The 17,622-nt window shown below is 50.1% G+C and overlaps 1 long non-coding RNA gene across 1 annotated transcript; it reads right to left on the bottom strand.

Moving 5' to 3' along the window:
* Nucleotides 1-10,720: 10,720 nt before the first annotated feature.
* Nucleotides 10,721-11,445, bottom strand: LOC125535491. The gene is made up of 2 exons (XR_007294693.1): nucleotides 11,116-11,445; nucleotides 10,721-11,044 (listed from the first exon to the last, which is right to left on the bottom strand). It is a non-coding gene; the product is annotated as an uncharacterized LOC125535491 (long non-coding RNA).
* Between the last annotated feature and the right edge of the window lie 6,177 nt (nucleotides 11,446-17,622).

Below are 17,622 nucleotides of genomic sequence, written 5' to 3'. Positions count from 1 at the left end.
CAGCCACTCTTTGCTCGCTTCTTTGTCGGGGATGCTCGTCTCCGGGGTTTCTTCATCCGGAGTTGGCGTCCATTCCGCTATGAATTCTGCCAATGCTCTGCTCTGGATAGTTGAAGTGCTTTCAAACTTGAGACCAAAGCTTGACAGTTCCAGTGCCCACTCAACAATCCTGCCTGTCGCTTCAGGATTCTGCAGTATCCTCTTCAGCGGAAAGCGAGTGACCACTGTGATCTCATGTGCTTGGAAGTAATGGCGCAGCTTTCTCGAGGCCATGAGAAGGCCGAAAAGCAGTTTCTGCACACCAGAGTACCTTGACCTAGCCCCCTGCAAGAGGGAACTGACAAAGTAAACTGGGCGCTGCACCGTTTTCTTCCGTATCTCCTCGTGTATCAGCACGGGTTCATCTTTGTCGGGACCAGAGCTTGCCGGGGAAGCCCCCTGCTTGTCGCTGGATGTGCTTGCCGCGGTTGCTGGCTCATCATCCGCCTCCCTCTCTGCCACTAACGCAGCACTAACCACTTGATTGGTTGCCGCTATGTACAGCAGCAACTTCTCTTGTGGCTTAGGCGCGACAAGTATTGGAGGGGAGGACAGGTATCTCTTCAGGTCTTGCAGCGCAGCCTCCGCGTCCGGAGTCCATTTCATTGGACCTGCCTTTTTCAATAGTTTGAAAAACGGCAGGGCGCGCTCAGCAGACCGAGAGATAAACCTGCTGAGAGCAGCCACGCAACCGGCAAGTTTCTGAACATCTTTGACGCGCTTCGGGGCTTCAATCTGCTCAACGGCCCTGATCTTGTCGGGGTTGGCTTCAATTCCCCGCTGAGACACGAAGAACCCGAGAAGCTTGCCGTAGGGAACTCCGAACACGCACTTCTCTGGGTTGAGCTTGAGGCTGATCTTGCGCAGATTTGCAAAAGTCTTGTCCAAGTCTTGGATTAGGGTTGCTCTGTCCTTGCTCTTGACCACTATATCATCCATGTAGGCTTCCACATTTCTGTGTATTTGTGGCTCAAGAGCAATATGGACTACTCTTGCAAATGTTGAACCGGCATTTTTTAATCCGAAAGGCATTCGTACAAAGCAGTACGTGCCACATGGAGTAATAAATGCGGTTTTCTCTTCATCCTCCTCTGCCATGAAGATCTGATGATACCCGGAGTATGCATCAAGAAATGAAAGCAAATCACACCCAGCTGTGGAGTCAACAATCTGGTCAATGCGCGGCAAAGGAAATGGGTCTTTGGGACAAGCTTTGTTAACATCGGTGAAATCGATGCAAAGCCTCCATTTCCCGTTTGCCTTGCGCACGACTACAGGATTGGCCAACCACGTGGGATGGAGCACTCCTCTGACGAGGCCTGCTGCTTCCAGTTTCTTGATTTCCTCCGTAATGAATTCTTGGCGCTCCACCGCCTGCTTCCGTACTTTCTGCTTGACGGGCCGCGCATGAGGACAGACGGCAAGGTGGTGCTCAATCACTTTCCTGGGAACACCGGGGATGTCAGACGGTTGCCATGCAAACATGTCGACGTTCGCCCGCAGGAAAGCAATGAGCGCGCTTTCCTATTTAGGGTCAAGCGTGGCACTGATGGTGAAGGTACCACCAGCGCCATCCAACTTGGCGGACACCTTCTTCGTCTCTGGTGGAGCCGCCATCGTCTTCTTGTGCTCACCGGCGGAGCTCGATGGTGCGTCCTCGACAGCAGCGCAGCACTCCGAAGAGGCGCGCTTGCCGGAGTGGGCACCAGAGCTTTTGCCGGACTCGGTCTTCTTGCCGGTGGAGCTCGATGGTGCGTCCTCGACGGCAGCGCAGCACTCCGAAGAGGTGCGCTTGCCGGAGTGGGCACCAGAGTCCCTGCCGGACTTGGTCTTCTTGCCGGTGGAGCTCGATGGTGCGTCCTCGACGGCAGCGCAACACTCCGAAGAGGTGCGCTTGCCGGAGTGGGCACCAGAGTCCCTGCCAGACTTGGTCTTCTTGCCGGTGGAGCTCGATGGCGCATCCTCGACGGCAGCGCAGCACTCCGAAGAGGTGCGCGCGCCGGAGTAGGCACCAGAACTCTTGCCGGACTTGGTCTTCTTGGTCCCGGGAGCTTCAGCGGCAAGTGGATCGCGGTCTGCCGTGGCTGCTGCTTCCCGGTAGATCTTGTCGGCATAGATAAGAGCGTCCTTCTTGTCGCCAGGGACAGAAATGACGCTTATCGGGCCTGGCATCTTCAGCAAGTTATACGCGTAGTGAGAGGCCTCCATGAACTTGGCGAGCACTGGACGGCCAAGTATCCCATTGTAAGGCAACGGGATATCGGCAACGTCGAACGTGACCCTCTCAGTCCTGAAGTTTAACTCGCTGCCGAATGTTACCGGCAGCGTGACCTTCCCCTTCGGCTTGCTCCTTCCCGGGTTGATTCCTTGGAATGTGCCGGCCTCTTCGAGCTCGTCGTCAGGGATCTGGAGTTTTCGGAGCACAGCGGAGGAGATCAGGTTTAAGCCGGCCCCGCCGTCGACTAGCATCTTGGTGACCTTGAGGTTGCGGATGGTTGGTGAAACCAACATCGGCAGACACCCGACCGCGGTTGTGCGATTAGGGTGGTCCTCAATGTCAAAGATGATAGGCGTGCTGGACCACTTCAGAAGCTTGCGCGATTCGATGGGTGGCTCCGCTGCATTGACTTCTCGCACCCACTGTTTGAGTTGGCGGTGCGAGGTATGCAGGGAAGCACCCCCGTCAACGCACAAGACCTCTGTGGCTTTCTGAAACTCCTGCTCACTGGTCTCAACGTCGTCCATGTCTTCATCCTCGCCGTCGTCGTCGTCGTTGTCGCGACCGCGGGGAGGTCTGTCTCCTTGCCGCTGCTTGGCCTTGCCGCGGCGTCCTTCCTGGCCGGTGCGCTTCTGGCCAGGTTTCTCGGCACCCCCTTGGGCTCTATCTTTGTCGCGCCGCTCGTACTCAGCCCTCTGTTGCTGGACGAGCTGCTCGACCTTCTTGCAGTTCTGGAGGTCATGGCCCTTGGTGCGGTGAATCTTATAGTATCTCTTGCCGGAGCCGTCCCGCTTGTCGGCGACCGCCACGGCCTGACAGTTGGTGCACGCGGCAACTTCCTTGCCGGAGCTACCAACTATAGCCTTCGTGGCGTCACCTTCATTGCCGGACTGCTCAACGACCAGCACCTCGTTGTTCTGCTTCTTCCTGTTGTTGCGCCGCCGGCTTCTCTTTGCCGGGGCGGCATCCTCACTGTCAGATCCTCCTGCTCCAGTGCTTTCTCCGGGGAATTTCCTCCCCTCCTCAGCGCGTGCACATCTGTCGGCCAGGGCATAAAGCTCGCTGACGTCCCGAATCTTGCACATCGCCAGCTCCTCCCGCATCTTGCGGTTACGCACGTTCTGATGGAACGCGCTGATTACCGCGGTGGGGTGGATATTTGGGATGTTGTGGTGTACACGGCTGAACCTCTGGATATACTGGCGCAGGGGCTCTCCTTCCTTCTGGACGAGCAGATGAAGATCGCTCTCTTGGCCATGAGGTTTGTGGCCGCCTGTGAAGGCGCCAACAAACTGATGGCACAGCTCACCCCAAGAGGATATGGAGTTGTCCGACAAGTGCATGAGCCAGGACCTGACGTTGGGCTTGAGTACCAGCGGGAAGTAGTTGGCAAGGATCTTGTCGTCTCGCCCCCCAGCAGCCTGCACCGCGATGGTGTAGATGCTGAGGAACTCCGATGGATGCAACTTGCCGTCGTACTTCTCTGGTACGTCGGGCTTGAAGTTCTTCGTACTAGGCCACTGGACTTGCCGCAGCTCACGAGTGAACGCAGGGCAACCTACCGGGTACGGCAGGTCGCCTGGTTCCCTGGTGCATGCATGTCGACAGAGGGCCCAGCGCGCTGGTCTGACTGACGTCGCGCTTCTCTCCGGCGCTCGATGCGTGTACGAGCGTCTTCCCGCTGCCGTTCTTGAAGAACTTGTCGTTGGTCGCGACGAGCTCGCGGATCCGACGACGCGGTGGAGTCGCTGTCGTGGCGGATCCGGCGGGTCGGCGATCTTGGCCTTCGGGGTGGGGAGTGCACAGTAGTTGCACCCCCACCAGTCTTGTCTCCACCGGGTTGCACCTGGCTGACTCGCTGCGGCTGCAACGTGCTCGGCTGCCGAGGAGTGTCGCCGTTGGTGAAGCCGATGAGACTCTGGATAGTGGCCCTCCAGTCGTCGATCTTGTCCGCCGCTGGAGGGTAGTCTAGGAGCAGCTGAGCTCGTGCCAGAGCTTCCGCTGCGGTGGCGGGCGGTGGTAGCGAACGGTGCGAGGAGCGGGATACGCTCGGACTCCTAACCACGTTAGAAGGAGCAGTATCCCGTCCAGGCGACCGTGTCCCGCTCGCGCCGGCTTGTTGACGCGCATGGTGGTCCTGGGCGCTCCGGGATCCACCAGCTCGATCTTGATCCAGCGAGCGCATGGTACCGTGAGTACCATGACGCTGCCGGTCCCGCGCCTCCTGGGATGGGCGCGGTGCAGGCACGGACGCCGAGGTCTTGGAGTGCGCCCGGTCGTTGTGGGAGCCGGCCACGCCGCCGATGGGCAGCGCAGCCTTGCCCTGGGACCTGGCAGCACCAAGAGTTCCCTCGTCGATGCGTGCCCTTCCGCCGGCGCCTGCCCCACCGTCCGTTTGCTCCGGCGGTGGGTGGCTCGGCGCGGACGGAGCAGCTGCCTCCGAAACTTTCTTCTTCGGCGACATGTTGATGAAGATGGTGAAGATCGATGAAGAAGATGAAGATCTAGCCCGCAAGGACGCCGGATCTGATTCACACAACTTCGACACCCCCTACCTGGCGCGCCAGAGATGCCGGGGTTTCTGATCCACGGGCACCTATGGGACCGGCGGACCAGGTCCCTTTTGGTTCGGCGGGGGGCGGAGGTTGCGCAAAGAGCAGATCGAGGCGAAGCAAGCGGGCGGTTGGTCGTGCGAGGAGTAAATCGAGGTGAAGCACGCGAGCGATTTACCCAGGTTCGGGCCGCAAGGATGCGTAAAACCCTACTCCTGCTTTGTGGATTGGTATTGATTTCTAGCTCGGGAGCGAGCGTGAGTGTGTGGGATTGCTGAACCTCGCGAGAGCTCTCGAGGTGGCCGACCCCCTCTACGTTGCACACGGGCCTCCTTTTATACTCAAGGGGTTACCGACATAGAGCAACAGGGGCCAAGGGAAAAATGGAAAGGGTGCCGTGGGTAGGCACAGCTAGGTGCTGTAGTAGGCACAGCTAGCTGCTATAGTGTTATCATACCTAACCCTGATGGCAGGGGACAAGGGCATTAAATGCCCGTCTGTGTCGCCTAGACGGCACCGAAAGGGACTGCTAGGGACGCCACCGTCTTGCCACGATGGTTGTCTTGTCAGCGCCTGCGTGCCACCGCACGCCCCTAGCTGCACAGCCTCCTGCCACGTGCGCTCGGGAGGGGCCCCGGAGCGACACGTGGGTGGATGTGCTGGAGCGCGGGCGTGGAGTGGGGGCTTGTCGCGGCAAGCGCCTTGCCGCGGCCGTCGGCTTGTCGCTTCCGGGAACTTGTCGCTCGCGGGCCTTGTCGGGGCGCGTAGCGCGCCGCGGCAAGATCCTTGGAATGCCCCGGACGGCCTTCCCGGCAAGCGCCTCTTGCCGGGGTCTTGGGACGCTTCTGATGGCCTTCCCGGCAAGGTCCTCTTGCCGGGGTCTTGCCTTCTTCCCGGCAAGCTCCTCTTGCCGGGGTCTTGTCTTGAGTACTTTGTTCTTGAATGGTCTTCAGAGGGACCACCGGGGAGTCTTGGCGGTGGCCTGGCAGGCCTTGCCGCGGGACGCTGCGACTGCCCGTGCACAAGTTCGGGGTACAAGGGTACCCCTACTTTAGTACACCGACAAGGGGTGATTAACTATTAAATTGAGCAGTGATTAGAGATTAGAGGTTAAAATAATTCAGAAATTTGAAAATAAAAAAATTCAAAAAAAATTCAAAAAAAATTCAAAAAAAAAATCAGGAAATTTCCTTTAGTACCGGTTGGTGTTACCAACCGGGACTAAAGGTGGACCGGCCACGTGGAGGGCCTTTAGTCCCGGTTCTGGATTGAACCGGGACTAAAGGGTCAGGGCATTAGTACCGACAATTTAGTCCCGGTTCCAGAACCGGGACTAAAGGCCCTTACGAACCGGGACTAAAAGCCCTTTTTCTACCAGTGAAAGGGATCGAACCAGAGACAATTAACTGGCCAGACCGTTGTCGGACTTGGTTCTTCGGGGCTGGCGGAACCCTGGACCCTGTAACAGGGAAGTGCATTTGGACGAACGATCAAATGGACATACAAGTCAGTAAGCTTAAGCAGTATATCGAAGCAGCGCAGGAAGGGACGTTCTTTCCAGACAGAGAGAACGACGAGCTCACAATGGCCCTCAGGAATCCTGAGCACCCTGGACGGACACGAGGCACGCCAGGCTCCATTCCGTGGAAGGTTGGGTTTCCGAACGCAGGCGGTTACAAATCCCATGAGAGGAGGAAAAAAGTGCAGCAGACCCAAATGCAGGCGCTGCAAGCAAGGGTAGACGCGATAGAGGAACGAGAAGCAAATCGCAGCAAACGTACTGCTGAAGCCTCCCCCGAAGCTACCCCGCCATCTCAGCGCAGAAGCAGCGTGGCTTCCACCGAGCTGCTTCAGCCGGAGCATGCCTTGACGGCTCCTGCCAGCTATCCCGTGGATGCTATAACGGAGTATCAAAATTGCCACCTTATGACGCAATGGATGAATTTGAAGGTCAAGGCGGCTGTTGGCTCTGTTTATCCTACTGAACCCGGCGCAACTTTTCACTGCCGGCCGATTCCAGAAGGATATGCTAGGATGATGGTGGATGAGATAACGGAGGGATTTGAGGACCTCCAGCTTGACCACCCTACCGGTGAAGGGGAGACTCGGTTGGGGTCTGCTCTGAAGACTCCATGCCTATGGCGGAAGGAGCTCATCAACCTTCCGAACTGGACGCCACCGCCTCCTCCTTCGGCGAGTCAGGGCACTCCACCTCCACCGCCTCCTCCTCCGGCGAGTGACGATCAGGGCCCTCGGCCGGCTCCTTCTCCGGCGCGTGGCAGCACTCCGCCTCCTTCTCCGCCTGCGCCGACGCGCCCGAGCAGCCAGCCTCCTCCTTCTCCGCCTCGTCAGCAAGGGCGGAAGAGACCTGCCGCCGCTCCAGCTGCTCCGGCGCGTCGTAGTCCTTCTCCTCCGCCTCTTAAGCAAGTAAAGAAGACAACCGCTACATCTGCTCGGTCGGCGTCTAGCAGTACAACCAGAGGCGGGAGGACATACAGATTCGGTCCTTCTCTGAAGACTCCAGAGAAGTTACCATACGAGAGGACCCAGGAGGAGAACGCCGAGATCGCGCGAGAAGAAGTGAAGAAATTCTTTGAAGGGGTGAAAGCAAAGAAACATACACCTCCGAAGGAGAAGGTAGATCGGGTGAAAGTGAAGCGCACTCTGGCTGCCCTGACAAAACCACCGAAGTCTGATCCGCCGAAAGGAAACTATGACCGCATTATTGGAAAGGAATTTGCCGAAGCGGAGCGGTCGGGAAGTACTGTCATTGATCAAAGGCTGAAAGAACGACGAGCTGGGAAACAAATTGCCCAGCTCGGCGAACAAGCGAAGCAATCGTGCCCCCCGCTCAAGGTGCCTAGCCACAACGTCGCTAATGATCCGAGGATGGTGCCCGGTTATAGCAATCTTGCAGATTACCTGCCCGACGAAGTACATTATGAACCCATGGACGTGCAGATACAAAGATACGAGTACGGGAAGCCTCTCGTCAAAGATGAAAGATCTCTATCAACGATGATGTGAAGATTGCATGATTGGTACTTGAAAATCTGCAGAGACTCTGGGGGGAGGAGTACTTTGTATGTGAAAGTTAAAAAGGAGCATGACCTCGTTGGAATTGATCTGTTGCCTGTTCCATTTGAGGAGTTATATCAATTTTTCAATCAATTGGCCCTCGATAAAACAACGGTCGCCTGCTACTGTCTGTAAGTAGTACTACTTCTGTCATTAAGTTTCTCTATATAGCTTAGCTCTTTCATTGCATGTATTTATAATCATCCTCACTATATTATGCAGATTGAAGATCGCCGAATTGAAGAAAAGACAAGTCGGTGATATTGGGTTCATTAACACATATCTCATAGATGCAACTGAGGTTAAACTTCATGCCGCAGCTACCGAGGCCAACTTGCTACGATCGTTCGTAATAAATCAAAACAAAGATATAATACTCTTTCCTTACAACTTCAGGTGAGTGTTACTGTCTTGTGCGTATTCGGTTTCCCTTATATATTAGTCAAGGTTATAGTAATGTAATTGATGAGTTATGCATGTGTGTGCAGTTTCCACTATATTCTCCTAGAGATTAAGCTTGAGCAGGGAGTAGTAACCGTCTTAGACTCTAAACGAAAAGATCCCCAGGACTATGCAGACATGACTCAAATACTCCAGAAGTAAGTTAAATCGATCATTATCCACCATATCAGCAACTTTGTTCATTTCCTGATATCAAGTAATTGTTTTCTTTGTCCGGCAGGGTTTGGAGAAAATTCACCAAAACAGTTCCGGGACTGCCGAAGGAGCTGGAATTTAGACACCCGAAAGTAAGTACTATAGTAGCATGTTCCGCGCATCTCCTAGTGATTCAAGCGCTAGTTTCATCAATACCATTTAGCATTCTTGCTTATCAGTTTGATTGGCCTCTATTTCTTGTAAAGTGGTTGTGGCAGGAACAAGGGAATGATTTCTGTGGATACTACATCTGCGAGTCCATCCGCCACACGACCTGTGAGCGGGGCGGTACTCTAACGAACAATATGAAGTACGTAAATAACAACATTCACAATTTTATTTTATTACCATCATTTGTGTTGAGTTTCATTCATTCATATATATATATATGTATTGACCCCCTTCTTCAAATTAGATGTTTCGAAAGCGGGATGAACTCCTAGCACCAGCTCGCATGCGAGCAATTCAAGAGGAATTGGTGGCATTCTTTCTTGACCACATGATCCCTGAAGACGGAGAATTCTATGTGGCCCCTGAGTCCGTATGATTATATTTGTAAGAGATAATTATTGTATATATGTAGCCGGTAGTGTCAGATAGATATACGAGAACTTGTTGTTCGACCAATCTCTCGGAGAAGGAGAGGTGGTCGATATCACTTCTCTCTGTATGCATATATGTTCATGACGATCTTCTGTTTCCTTCGTTTGCTTACTAGCTAGCCAGCGTGTCTAGTCCTCTCTATACGTATGTATAGTACGTAGCGTCGACCAAGCACGGACATAAGAGAGGACACTTCTCTCTATTAATTATAGCTAGCTAACACAATATATGAAACACCTAAATTAACCCCCCAAAACCCCCAACCCCCCCTTTCAAAAAAAAACAAAAACCCCAGCCACAGAAATGCTGACGCGTGGATGCCTATTAGTCCCGGTTGGTGCCACCAACCGGGACCAAAGGGTCTCCTGACTGGGCTCTGCGCACTGCCCACGTGGAGGGCCTTTAGTCCCGGTTCTGGATTGAACCGGGACTAAAGGGGGGAGGTATTAGTACCGACACTTTAGTCCCGGTTCCGGAACCGGGACTAAAGGCCCTTACGAACCGGGACTATAGGCCCTTTTTCTACCAGTGTACTTAGTTCTGTCTGTTAGCATTAATTAATGTCTACTTCTTGATTATATTTGATATACTTCAGATGGTGAGCATGATTGTGGGGATGGTGCGTATGAGGATTTTTTCCCTTCTCCCATTGGAACACACAGGTATATTTGGGTTTATAATATGGGTTGTTGCCCCAGTTGCTTTTGGTTGGCGATAATGGCAATGCAGTTATCACCATGTTTGCACCGTTCTTCACATGGACAATCCCTATGCTCCTTATGTTAGTATGTTACTGGTCATCATCACTGTTTGATTATTTCTCCTTCTATTCTGTTATACAATAGGTATTCTCTTACTACATATAAATTTGGAGGACAAAGGAGCATGCCATCCCTGATTAAGCATTTATTCTGTTGATAGATTAAACCCCAAATTGCTGAGATGTAACCTCTTGTATCTGAATTTCGTTTCATAAAATTAATCATTGGTTTAGTTTGAGAGATTAAACCCAAATTAGTTGATGGACTGAACTAGAAATAATACAATCACATATTAATTTTCTTTTTAAATTTCACAGTAGAGATTTAGCCGCCCATGACCCACTACACGTGGATGCCACATCCTTTCTTCCTCACCTATCGCGCGAAATTCCAAAGCCGGTCCACTGCGATCAAGGTGCTGGAGGCTCTTGGGGTTGCCGCTTGCATGCTTGGAGATAAGTTTTGTAGCCTCCCGTTGTAACGCATAGACATTTGTGCTAGTACTAATAAAGCAAGGTGTGTTTCACCAATTTTTTCATCCGTTCACCATATAAAATTATTTTGTTCCGTACTTAACCGAGGTGATACTAAAAAAATTGATTCAAGATGCATCGCGCTAAAGAGTTGCATATGCTTCCTGCCGATGGCACGTCGTCTTATGGGCCTGCCCACATGAGCCGCCTGACCTGGGTTTCACATAAGTATTAACAATAATATAGTACCACCTCGATTATTTACATGGAATTGTAACAATTTATATACCTAGGCAAAGTGCGAATGACAGGAAGATACAGGGACTTCGACCCGACCCGAGAAAGAATCGAATCAAGATGAATCATCTCAAGGCTTAGGAATTGTACAAAGAAAAGGAGGACGGAAAGATGAATCATCCCAAGGCTTAGGAATTGTACAAATGAAGGAGGACAGAAAAATAACCACGGTGGAGCCATCCGACTTGCCAGGAAGTGAGGAGTCCGGGCGGCACCACCGGCCAGACCACGGTGGAGCCATCCGACTTCCCGTGACAGGGCTCTGCTCGTGGCCCTCTGTCGAGAACGACTGACGGACGCAGCTGCGCGGCTTTGGCCCCGCAGAACGGCGACAGTCTGGTGGCACCATGGTTGCTCGGTGAGCTCCTGCAAGGGAACATGGCGGGTGAGATAAGGGAGACGGAGAGAGAAGGGAAAGGGAGAGGCGGCGGGGAGACTCTGCTGTGGGTGGCTGTGTGCTACACATTGCAATGCTCTGGCAACAGAACGCCTCAACGCCATGAGGGGGCATCCAGAAGATCGACCTCACCCAGATGCAAGAGATGGAAAGAGAACCATCTGGGAGAGAGGCCTTTGATGCCAAGAGGGTGGAGCCTTCAAACATGCATCAGATCAAAATTTGCCATGCACCCGAACGAACTGATATGGAGGAACCAGATCTAATGCAAAGAGGACACCAAGAACAAGGACACCGGAGGGAGAGGGGAGGGGCCAACGAATGAAGAAAGAGCGGAAGCTTGGAGAGAGACAGGCGGAGAGCACGAGGAACGGAGGAGGGGGGCTGGTGGGGGTAATCACGCTGGCTCCCAGAAAATTTTCGTTTACTGTTTATATATATCAATATAAAAAGAACCAAAGAGGCAGATCCAACTAATCTCGGCCATCGAACTAAGTCAATCCAACGAACTAGACTGCTCCCATGACGAGCGTTAAACGTGTTTAACATGCAATTAATATCCAAATATTGCACTAATCATAAAATTAACACATAAATAATAGTATATCTAATATCCACGTGCAATTGATATATTGCCTAAATATTAACGTGCGTTGCACCTGCGCATTTACTTGCTGGCTAAATTAGAGGAAAGTCTTTTTTATTGTAATCGGATCGGAAGAGAGGTGTGCGTGCGTGTGCATCTCTCCAAAGTGTGCATGTTTTATTCTAAACTAAGTGTGCGTGTTTTTTTTAGAGAAATAGCCTACCATCTACATGAAATTCTTGTGTTTAGGCCAAGTGCAAAAAGAAATGAAGGAAATATAATTTTGAAGCCAAACAAAACCAACATTTTCTAAAGAAGAAACAACATAGGAAAACTTATTTTGTTTCGAATATTAATAGAAAGTTGTATATAAAAAATCACGCTTCACTGCACCACTACTCTTCCATCCAGTGATAGTGCGATGCTAAAGGATGTGCCGTCGAAAGACATGAATGTGACTTCATAAAAAGAATTGTGGGCATAAAAAATCCTACCACCATAGCGGTCGGAAGACATGAAAGAGTCACTAAACACTTGTGGCGATTTTTTTCTGTGCAATGCACGACACATTCAATTGCTATGTACAAAGAATTCATTTTTCTTAAAATAAATACATTCAAATTGTTCACGAAATTAGAAAATCACAACTTTTTTTTAAATCGTGTGTTAAAAAAACGTTCGGCTTCAAAACATGCTCTAATTCTAATAGAAGAATTCAAAAAAATCAACAAATATTCAATTTTATAAAAAAGAATAAATAAATATTCACGTTTTTCTCGAAAAGCAAAAACGAATTGAAACTCTATTGCATGTCCATCAAGCACTACTGTTCGACCAGATGAAGGATGTTCGAGTAGCTTCTCTACGTCTACTTTCATGCTTCGAAAAGCAATAATGGTGTACCCTTATCACCGATGTTTATCAGAAGATATAAGAAATGACGTGTAATGCACATGGAGTAAGTTTCGCGATTTTCTTGCCCGTTGCAACGCACGTGCATTTGTACTAGTATATATCATATGATGAGGTGGCGGTCCAGTGCCCCGAGGGCGGTGGATCCTATTCGTCTCCGGCTTCGTCGTCCATACCGTCGAAGTCTTCGGAGCCGAAGTCGAGCATGTCGGTTAAGTCGTCGACAATGGCTACTAAGTGGGTGGTGGGTGGGCAGCGAACTTCTTCGTCGTCCGCATCCCATTCTAGCTGCACATAGTTCGGCCAAGGTTCTCCTGACAGGGAGAGAGACCTTAATGAATTTAGCACATCTCCAAAAGGTGAGTGCTGAAAGATATCCGCGGAGGTGAACTCCATGATCGGCGCCCAGTCGGACATGACGGGCACGGATACGAGCGGCTCAAAGTCCGTGGCCGAGGATGAATCCAGTGGTTCGGTAACACGGCTCTCGTAAGGGGTGAAGTCAGCATCCGGCTCTATCGCCTCTGAGAGTGTGGCCTCCATGGCAGGGTCCGTCCTCCGCTCTCGGATGGCGCGACTTGCTCCGGATTGATGGACGGAGTAGCTATGGATGCGATCTCCCGAATACTGTCCGACGACAGAGTTACGTCATGCTCGTCAAGACTGTATGGCGCGTCCGACATGGGCTCGAATCCGTCGAAGATCAAGTCTCCGCGGATGTTGGCCGTGTAGTTCAAGTTTCCAAATCTGACCTGATGGCCAGGGGCGTAGCTCTCAATCTGCTCCAGATGGCCAAGTGAATTGGCCCACAGTGCAAAGCCGCCGAATATGAAGATCTATCCGGGGAGGAAAGCGTCACCCTGGACCGCATCGCTAGCGATGATCGAAGGAGCCATCAAGCATTATGGTGATGACACAGTGGAACTCTCAATGAAAGCACCAATGTCGGTGTCAAAACCGGCGGATCTCGGGTAGGGGGTCCCGAACTGTGCGTCTAAGGCGGATGGTAACAGGAGGCGGGGGACACGATGTTTTACCCAGGTTCGGGCCCTCTTGATAGAGGTAAAACCCTACGTCCTGCTTGATTGTTCTTGATGATATGAGTATTACAAGAGTAGATCCACCACGAGATCAGAGAGGCTAAACCCTAGAAGCTAGCCTATGGTATGATTGTATCTTGTCCTACAGACTAAAATCCTCCGGTTTATATAGACACCGGAGGGGGCTAGGGTTACACAAGGTCGGTTATAAAGGAGGAGATATACATATCCCTATTGCCTAGCTTGCCTTCCACGCCAAGTAGAGTCCCATCCGGACACGAGACGAAGTATTCAATCTTGTATCTTCATGGCCCAACAGTCCAACCAAAGGATATAGTCCGGCTGTCCGGAGACCCCCTAATCCAGGACTCCCTCAGCCACCTTGGGTGAAATTTTATTTATATGATGAGCATAAGGAGATGTCACTTTATGATTTTTGCCGGGTATGTATGATACCCTTTGCGGGCAGCGTAGAGGAACCACATCGTAACGATGTGGAAGGGTTTATTGATACGATTGTTGTAGGGGAAACTAGAAAGGTTTCCGATGCAAGAATCACTAGTATAAATTTTCCTGTTCTGCGTTACTTCGCAATATTTACTAGTAGATGTTTAATTGGTCGTGGGAACTGCGGAAACCTTAGTGCCCCTGATATTGTTATTTTGCGCCATGCCATGTTTCATGATACTAGTTTCAGTTTAGGCGCTATTGTTGCTAAACGGTTAAATTAGAACCGTACAAAGGGCCCCGTCCTCGGAGGTATCTTTGCCTCGCGCCTTGCTGCACATTTTAACATACATATCAGGCACTTTGAGAAAGAGGAAAAGTTGATGCCTCCAATTGTTCTAGATTATAAGAGTATGGTAGCACATGAGTTTATTGTTAAGGATAAGAATAGGATACTTAAGTATAAATTAATATTTGGTAAAAATTATTGTGAGATTATTACCTTGCCTACGCCCTCTTTGTTTAACATATTTTCAGACATGCACCTCATTTTGCCTGAGGCCATTCATGCGTACCGGGGCCAGATGTCAGCTGCAGAAACTGAGCCGGAGCCACCACTTGATCCTCACCGTCAGTCTGTTTATCAGTGGAATCCGGAGGAAATCGCCAACCAGTGGCAACCTGAGGACCCTTCTCAGTACGACCCCAGCTACAGTTTTGATCCATGGGCATATACCAACTTAGGCCGAAAGCCTAAGCTTGGGGGAGTGCATATTTCTCACCGATATTATATTCATGTTCACACACTCATGCTAGTTGTCGGTGCCCATACTTTTTCATTGTATCATCCATGCTAGTATATTTTTCTTTTTAAGCTTTCTTCTTGTGTGTTTGAAAAACCTTAAGAAAAACCAAAGAAATAGTTGTAGCTTTTAACTAGTTTACTTTTCGTGCATGTAGTAGTAGTAATTAAAAAGAAAACCCAAAAAGATTTCTCGTTCTTCTTTTGCTTGTTGGGAGCTTTCCCGTGTAAATAGTTTTGTTTCTTTTCTTTTCTTTGGGGGTCGAGAGGAGAAGACCTTAATGAAGTTGTTGAGTGGCTCTTTTATGCATTATTGTTGATCTAACAAAGAGCCCATATTATCTTGTCTTCTCCCTTGAATTGAATCCTTGCAGATTCCAGCTTAGTCCAATGCACATGCACTATTATTATTATCCACACCATTCGGTCTTGCAAGTGAAAGGCAATAATGACGATATATGATGAACTGATTGAGATGAGAAAAGCTGGTATTAACTCGACCTTTTTTGCTTTTATAAATATGATTAGTCCATCGTTCCTGATTCAGCCTATTATGAATGAAACATGTTTGCAATGGCAATCAGAGATTATAGTTTCTTATGCCATGCTTAGTTTGCTAGGAGTTTATAATGGTTTACCTTGCGTGCCAAAATGCTATTAAAATGGTTGTGATATGGTATGATAGGGTGGTATCCTCCTTTAAACGATTCGAGTGGCTTGACTTGGCACATGTTCACGCATGTAGTTGAAACAAAATCAACATGGCCTCTATGATATTTATGTTCATGGTGAATTTTATCCTACTCATGCTTGCATTCGGTGTTGATTAATTTTAATGCATGTTCATGACTGTTGTCGCTCTCTAGCTGGTCGCTTCCCAATCTTTTTCTAGCCTTCACTTGTACTAAGCGGGAATACTGCTTGTGCATCCAATTCCATAAACCCCAAAATTATTCCATATGAGTCCACCATACCTTCCTATATACGGTATCTACCTGCCACCTTCAAATAAACATTCTGTTTTGTATGCTCGAATAGATCATGTATCAACTAGGGCTGTCTGTATCTTCCATGCTAGGTGGGTTATTCTTAAGAGGAGTGGACTCCGCTCCTCACTCACGAGAAAATGACTGGTCACCGGATGCCCGGTCCCTGCTACCTCTTGAGCACTGCGTTGGTTTTCCCTTGAAGAGGAAAGGGTGATGCAGCAGAGAAGCGTAAGTATTTCCCTCAGTTTTTGAGAACCAAGGTATCAATCCAGTAGGAGGCCACACACGAGTCCCTCGCACCTACTGTAACGCCCTCGATGCGGCTATATCTCCCATGTGTCGAAGCACGACTTAGAGGCATAACCGCATTGAAAGCAATGTCGCAAGTGAGGTAATCTTCACACAACCCATGTAATATATAAAGGACAGAGATACATAGTTGGCTTACAATCGCCACTTCACACAATTACATGAATAAAGCATTACATCATCCAGATACAATCAAGGTCTGACTACGGAACCAAAATAAAAGAAGAACCCCAAATGCGACACGGTCCCCGATCGACCCCAACTGGGCTCCACTACTGATCAACTAGAACAAAACAGCACAAAAGACAAGATCTTCATCGAGCTCCTCCTTGAGCTTGGTTGCGTCATCTGCACGGACTCATCGGCACCTGCAAGCTGGTTTTGGAAGTATCTGTGAGCCACAGGGACTCAGCAATCTCGCACCCTCGCGATCAAGACTATTTAAGCTTATGGGTAAGGTAAAGGTATGAGGTGGAGCTGCAGCAAGCGACTAGAATATATGGTGGCTAACATACGCAAATGAGAGCGAGAAGAGAAAGCAAAGCACGGTCGATAAAAGTATGATCAAGAAGTGATCCTAAAACAACCTACGTCAAGCATAACTCCAACACCGTGTTCACTTCCCTGACTCCGCCGGAAAGAGACCATCACGGTTACACACGCGGTTGATGTATTTTAATTAAGGTCAACTTCAGGTTTTCTACAACCGGACGTTAACAAATTCCCATCTGCCCATAACCGCGGGCACGACTTTCGAAAGTTCAAATCTCTGCAGGGGTGTCCCAACTTAGCCCATGACAAGCTCTCACGGTCAACGAAGGAATATACCTCCTCCCAAGACATTCTGATCAGACTCGGTATCCCGGTTCTTCAAGACATCCTCGACAATGGTAAAACAAGTCCAACAAAGCCGCCCGATGTGCCGACATCCTGATGGGAGCTGCACATATCTCGTTCCCAGGGCAACACCGGATGAGACATCCTACGAGTAAAACCAGCCCTCAAGTTTCCCCGAGGTGGCCCCGCAGTCTACTCAGTTCGGACCAACACTTAGACAAGCACTGGCCCGGGGGGGTTAAAATAAGATGACCCTCGGGATGTGCGACTCCCAAGGGAAAAAGGCTAGGTGGCGAATGGTAAAACCAAGGTTGGGCCTTGCTGGAGGAGTTTTATTCAAAGCGAACTGTTAAGGGATTCCCATTATAACCCAACCGCATGAGGAACGCAAAATCCGGGAACATAACACCGATATGATGGAAACTAGGGCGGCAAGAGTGGAACAAAACACCAGGCATAAGGCCGAGCCTTCCACCCTTTACCAAGTATATAGATGCATTAATTAAATAAGATATATTGTGGTATCCCCAACAAGTAAACATGTTCCAACAAGGAACAACATCTCCATATTCCAACGAGGAACAAACTTCAATCTTCACCTGCAACTAACAACGCTATAAGAGGG

This window comes from Triticum urartu, chromosome 1 (genome assembly GCF_003073215.2).
Source record: "Triticum urartu cultivar G1812 chromosome 1, Tu2.1, whole genome shotgun sequence".
Lineage (NCBI taxonomy): Eukaryota > Viridiplantae > Streptophyta > Magnoliopsida > Poales > Poaceae > Triticum > Triticum urartu.
This window is presented reverse-complemented; position numbering and strand designations above follow the sequence as displayed.